Source organism: Octodon degus, unplaced genomic scaffold, assembly GCF_000260255.1.
Source record: "Octodon degus isolate 3935 unplaced genomic scaffold, OctDeg1.0 scaffold00063, whole genome shotgun sequence".
NCBI classification, from domain to species: domain Eukaryota; kingdom Metazoa; phylum Chordata; class Mammalia; order Rodentia; family Octodontidae; genus Octodon; species Octodon degus.
Genome location: NW_004524639.1, coordinates 12,394,342 through 12,400,999, shown reverse-complemented (window position 1 = coordinate 12,400,999; position 6,658 = coordinate 12,394,342).

The window sequence follows — 6,658 nt, the reverse complement described above, 5'->3', positions numbered from 1 at the left end:
TCACTGGATTGGTCTGGCCAGAATAAACTAAAAATAATAAAGCTGCACAAAAACTGATGCCTGGACTATACCATGTATTCAGCCGGGTGGGGGAGGGGTGTCAAATTTAGAGAACTCAGCTGCTGAAGCAGCATTGCACAGTTCCATTATAAAACCTTTTCATATATCTTTGCTTTTTGAACTCAAAGTTCCCAGTATTCCATGGAACTGTAATGGCATTAATTTTAATGCTTGTATCCTGTGTCAGCATATGTTAATGTTGCCAGAAAAATGTCAGAATCATGTGGATGAATTATGTTTCTTCTCTAGAAAGTAAAAGAGATGGTAAGGTTATCACAATTAGTTGCTCAGTGTCGTTCTGTTTTATTTTATTTTATTTTTTTTTTAGCGTTCGCAAGAGCTTATTTGGATTCCAAAAGTTTTTCACGCAGAGGGGGAATTTCTTAGGCATCTGGAAAATTGACCTGCTATTTGGCATGCTTTCCCTCTAATACTTGTACAAGCTGTAACTGCTTTGAGTGAAAAACTCCTTAATCACCATTACTCGATTTCAACTGAAAGGTCTAAAATCTGTTATCTCTGTTCATATATTGATCTTAAGCATCAGCTCTGAGAATAGCACACATACTTAATAAACACATGGAAAAAAGTCTGTTATTAAAAATTCCGGAAGTCTTATAAGTGGTTTGTGTTAATGTTGTATGTCCTCCAGAACTTACATAATTATATTTTTTTCCACAGGAAACAACTGAATGAATAAAATATAGAATTAAATCTAAAGTTTAGAACAAAATTATGAGCCATTCTAAAAGGTGAAATAAACCTTTCTGTATTCAAGACTAAATTATTGATTTAATGGTAAATAGTGGGGTATTTAATTCTAACCCTAAGTGTCGTTCTGTTTTAGGATGCTTCCTGTCGGAAATTTTTTAAAAGGAAATTGAGAGAAACTAAGACACTTTAAGTATTTTAAAACAACAAATGGAAAGGATAACTCTAGATAGAGAAAGGGGACCAGCCAGATAGCGCAGCGGACAAAAGCGGCTGCTTAGGCAGATGCTGAGACCGGGGTTCTATTCCTGGCCTGACGTGCCAGCTTCACCCCTGGAGCACACTGAAATGGCGATTGAGACTGGGCGTGCTGGTGCTTGCCTGTAATCCCAGTGCCTGAGAGGCTGAAAACAAGAGAATCACTACGAGTCTGATCTACACAGTGAGACCCTATAGACCCTGTAGTAAATACACTAAAAAAAAAAATGGAGAAAAGGGGAAGGAAAAGTGGCCAGGGAATTTATTAGATAAATGAATATGTGAGATACATTATCCATGATGATTAATGTAATCATTACCTACAAGCATAGCCTTATAAATATAAAAATAAAGACAAAAACTTAAAACTATATATAACTTTTGGACAGTTGTATAGCCCAGAAAATTAATATTTTCCATATAATGATACTCTACTATGAAATGACTCAATATTGGGCCCACAATCTATGAAGCTTGTGAAGTTAGAACCTGGCACAGAAGTGTCTAGTCTAAGATATAAAAGTAAAGGTTGTGAAATATGAAAAAAAGGTATTCCAAAGGGGAAGGGGAACAAGAGAGGAAGGAAGAGGAAAGGAAGTAAAGGATAAGGAAAAGTATTAGAAAAAAAGGAAAAATGGAAACAAGGATTTTTTAAACAAGGAGGGGGAGAAGAGTTGAATGGATGGTAGGAAAATGTAAACTACAAAGAATAAATTTATATAATATACAGGTACAAATTCCCTATGATGAATCTGATCATGATATACACCTAATATGTACCAATAAAGATTATTTTCTTTAAAAAAATAGATAATCAGGGAGGTATAGCTCAGCTGACTAAGTGCTTGCATAGGTACATGTAGGGGCCAGGGTTTGATCCCTGGCACTGAATGCCACACCAGCTCCATCCCCGGGTGCGCTGAGCCAGCAATAGAGTCTGTGCGTGGTGGTACACGCCTGTAATACCAGCATGAGGGAGGCAGAAATCAGGAGGATTACTATGAGTTTGAGCTGTGTAGTGAGACCCTGAACACCCCCCCACACACACAAAAAAAATAGATAATAGTTTTGGGCAGATAGCTTGGCAGTCTAAGTACCTGCCTGGCAAGCACAAAGACCCAGGTTTGATTGCCAGTACTGAGTGTCCTGTTGGTGCTGGAACCTGGGCTGTGCAGTGCCAGCCACCCAAACCGGGCATGGTGATGCACCCCTGTAATCCCAGTGCTGAAGAAGAAGGAAGGAAGGAGAAAGGAAGGAAGGAAGAAGCAAGGAAGGAAGGAAGGAAGGAAGGAAGGAAGGAAGGAAGGAAGGAAGGAGAAAGGAAGATTTAAAAACAGGTAATAGGAATGAAGCAATATAGATCTTTTACAAAAATGAGGGGGTCAAAGACATGGAATGGGGCTGATGGAGATGACAAAAACAGTTAAGGTGTGTTAAGTATATTTATCACCTGTCCCAAGGAATGCAATTCTTATGTACTTCAGACATGTGCTAATAAAAAAAAAAGTTTAGAAAACGAAGATTGAAATTCTGCATCTACTCTGCTTGCTAAATAGTATATTTGAGGAAGGAAAACACTTTCTAATTTGCCTGACTGGGGTGAATGCTTTTTCTTATTTGTCGATGGAAACAATAAATACTAGTGATGGCCTAGATTAATAGCCAATGGGGCCCAGCACCTTCATTTCGGATAAGACTGGAAAATTGTTTGAAAGCCTAATCCTAGTTTAAAGAAACCACATTTACAGTGCTGAATGAATTAAAAAATGATTACCATTAGACTTGTGCAGCAAATGATCAAACACTAGCAGGCTCTCAACAGTAAATTACCTGCTACAAAACTACCATTAGACATGGAAAATGGATTCATATGAAAAATAAATTGGTAAGTGGCAGATACTTTAATGGTATTTTTAGGAAAGAATAATCCCATGATGCATCTCTCCTACACCTGTGTAATGAAGACTTTAATTGAGAAAATGCATAGAAATGTAGCTAGAACCCTGGAACCCAAGCTCTAAAGTAGCATTTAAAATATGTTTTAGAAAATTATTGCTGAATTATACTATTAAAATATTAAAAGTATAACAGTAAAATTCATAATAAACATCGAATATAATAGGCCCACTGATGGAGACTAAATATAATTTAGTATGAAATCTACCCTTTAAAATGTATGCTGAAAATCGATTGTAGACATATTAATGAGTCACTTTCCATAAGCAAAATAATTTGGTTCCTGGATGTATTTAATCTACTGTGGGCTTTTTCTGCACTTCTTTTCACTTTACTTATAAGGATGAGATAGCATTGGTGTACTTCAATGAAAATTCATCATAGAACTCAGTTGTATTCACATTTGTAGTGAAGAAGCTTATTTACCAATTTCTTCACAGATGTCTCTTGGGTTTCACTGTACGCAGGAAATACTGTCTAATTAGCACTTTTATGTGGCATTCACAAACAATCTTGTTAGTTCATTACTTTTTAATATTTGCATCAGTCCTCTAAAGCAGATTAAGAGCAACTGCAATTTCCATATGCAAGATCTGGTAACTATAAAGCTCAGAAAATACTCACTTTAATCAAAACCATTCTACAGTATTGCCTTTTCCATTTATTTTGCTCACAATTCTTTTCAGTCTAGCCAGGCTCTCACATCAGATATTTCAGCAAATTTTATTTTAATGAACAATGTAGGCATTTTAGTTTGACCTATTTTTTCACTAATGAAAGGCGCAAAATTAATAAGTATTGTCATTTATTCATCTGGCAAATAAAAGCCATTACTTCTTGTATTTTTCAAGATAGTGAAACACTGCTATTGATAAAACACTTAAAGTTATATTTTCACATTAAAATTGTTCTGGGAAAAATTATAAAAATGATGATGGCAACTAAAAAAATAGGAGTACAAAAAAGACATTTTAATTTACAAAATACCTTAATTTTTCCTGGAAAAAGCTACACAGATGTCATTTGAACTGTATTTTTTGCAATACTTGCAAAATATTATAGGCTTTTTCAGGCTGTTTTATGTAAACTAAAGAAATCTGCTTTACCTTTGGATATATTTGAGGACTCAAATGAAGACCTTTTTGGCTAAAGGTTTGTGCACAGAGTAGCACAAATTTAGATAGGCAAGGTAACCAGCTCCAAAGTCTACAGAACCTATGGACATCCAGAGTTTGTATTTCATTCTTTTTTTTTTCTTGGCAGAACCGGGGATTGAACTCAAGCCCTTGCGTTTGCCAGGGAAGTGCTTTTATCACTAAGCCATTTCCCCAGCCTCTTGTATTTCATTCTAAGTAAATTGGCTAGGCTTATTTTATTATTTAGAGCCAAGCATGCATGATTTTTCTATGTATATATGATAATGTCCCATGATAATATCAGCTGGCTTCTGGGCCTCACATACAGCCAATAAAATCTTCACTGAAAAATGCTTCCCCATACCTAAATGCTACTCTACCACCAAACAAAAATTATTCAATTAATCTTATTTGATGTGTAAGACCCAATGCATCTATTCTTAGCATCAAGTATGCTTTACGTTTTGTACCTCTGTAAATAAAAACAAAAACTACTACTCTGATACCTCTGAAAGAGGTTACTGAATGTACAAAATCCATATACTAAAACCTAAGGAAAAACATTTCATTGAGAATCAAACATCTACTGAATCTACACAATGTAGCCATCTTTTCTTTCTTTACTATGTTATTTGATTAGAAACACAGCATTTACTTTCATTAAGATCATTTTGACTCTTGATATTAGTTAATTTTAAGATAATGGAAAGATAATTTCTTTGCTCTATTTTATTCTTCAAAGTTAGACTCAAAGGTAGCCTCTATAAAATTTATCTCATTAAATTTCACTTTTTTATTTTAAGTGCATTCTTACAATATTCGCTGAGACTTAAAAATGTTTTATCTTTAAGATAGTAATGCACATTTTATTCTCATGTCGAATTAAGGCATTAAGTTTTAGATATGTTTTGAAGACCACTAATAAGAAGACATAAGATTGGTTCACTATAGATTCTTGCGGTACTGCACTGCAGATTTTCACAGTTAATCAGTTTCAAGAATATCTATTTATGAATGACTCAAGTGCACAAGAAGCATATAATGACATGTTGTGCTCAAAACTTTTATTATTCATGCTATTAATATGGATTCCCCTTCAAAGAGATTGCATATAAATTCATTTTGAAAATAATGACATGTCATATAGAGGGCTAGCAAAAGCCTTCCATCTTCTATAATTATGTCCTTAAGCTATGTACATACCTACACATTAAAAGTGTCATATTAAATTTAAAGTTCCTAGTTAAAGAGGAAATATGCACAAATATAAAATGTTTGAAACTTAGAAATTCACCTGCCAAAATGCTTTCTTCTCTATTTGAGGTATATTCACATAGATCAAGAACTCAAGATTTCTAACATATATTCTAAGTCTCCTTTAGAATAAAGTCACACTTAGATCACTTAAAAAGATTATGCATGGTTCACTGGAATGATCATTTGTACTTAGTACCCCTTCACAAATTGAGAAATTTTCTTTCTTATACCTAATTTTCTCTTTTTCCATTTCTTTCAGGTTAATTTTTTCTACTGTTTTTCTAAGCCATACATTTAATATTTGGTTACCTAAGAAAGATACTTTTATCATTTCACAATATTTTTTTGTAGTTTCCTAATAATGCTATCAGTCTCCACAATTTGCAAAGGGCTACATCAGAGCACATGACAATAGCAAAAAAGTTATGTGAATATCATATATTCTATCAGTAGCTAATAGAGTCATCTCAGAATTTTTGGAAATTGTATCTATTTGAGAGTTGGAAGAGTGATTAGAAGTAGTTTTTATTTATGTAAAAATAAATTATCAAATGATCATCAACAAGTAATAAAAGCATAATTTATAACTGATAAATCAAAAATACAAAGAAAGGTCCAGGGAGATGGCTCAGTAGAATACGCACTTCTCAGGCAAGCGCAAGGGCCTGAGTTCAATCTCTGGTTACACACATACACACACACAAAAAAAAAAAAAAAAAAAAAAAAAAAGAAAGAAAAAAAACAAAGGAAAATAGTTTCTTTTGTTCCTCACTTAAATTGAATGCTAGACCTATATAACAAGAAATGTAACTTTTGTATCTGAAAAGGTCAGTCAAATCCCTCAGGATTTATCCTGAAACCCAGTACCCAGATGCTTTGTCAGTGTCAGTCATGTGGATGAGTCACGGCCATTGCTTGACCAATTTACTGTCTGTGAAAGCCTGAGAGAATGTTTTCTGTCCATGTGACTCTCCTCAGGCACCTCTACATCATCGATCAATTTCCTCTCTGGCCCCATAATCTCCTTGCCTTATCTTGGTCTTAACCATGCAACAGAAAAGTATAGAAATGAGGCATGAAAAGTGAAGCCATATTAATATGCTGAGCTGTAAAAGGCTCAAGTCAACCAGTTCTGACATTGCTAGTCCTACGGATAAACCACTTCTATTATGGACTACTGGATTTTATTGGAATATTTTGCTGAATTCACGCACCTACAATATTTAAATTACAATGGAATCCCCATCTCTGTCAAAACTAAACAAAAAAAGGGAATACAA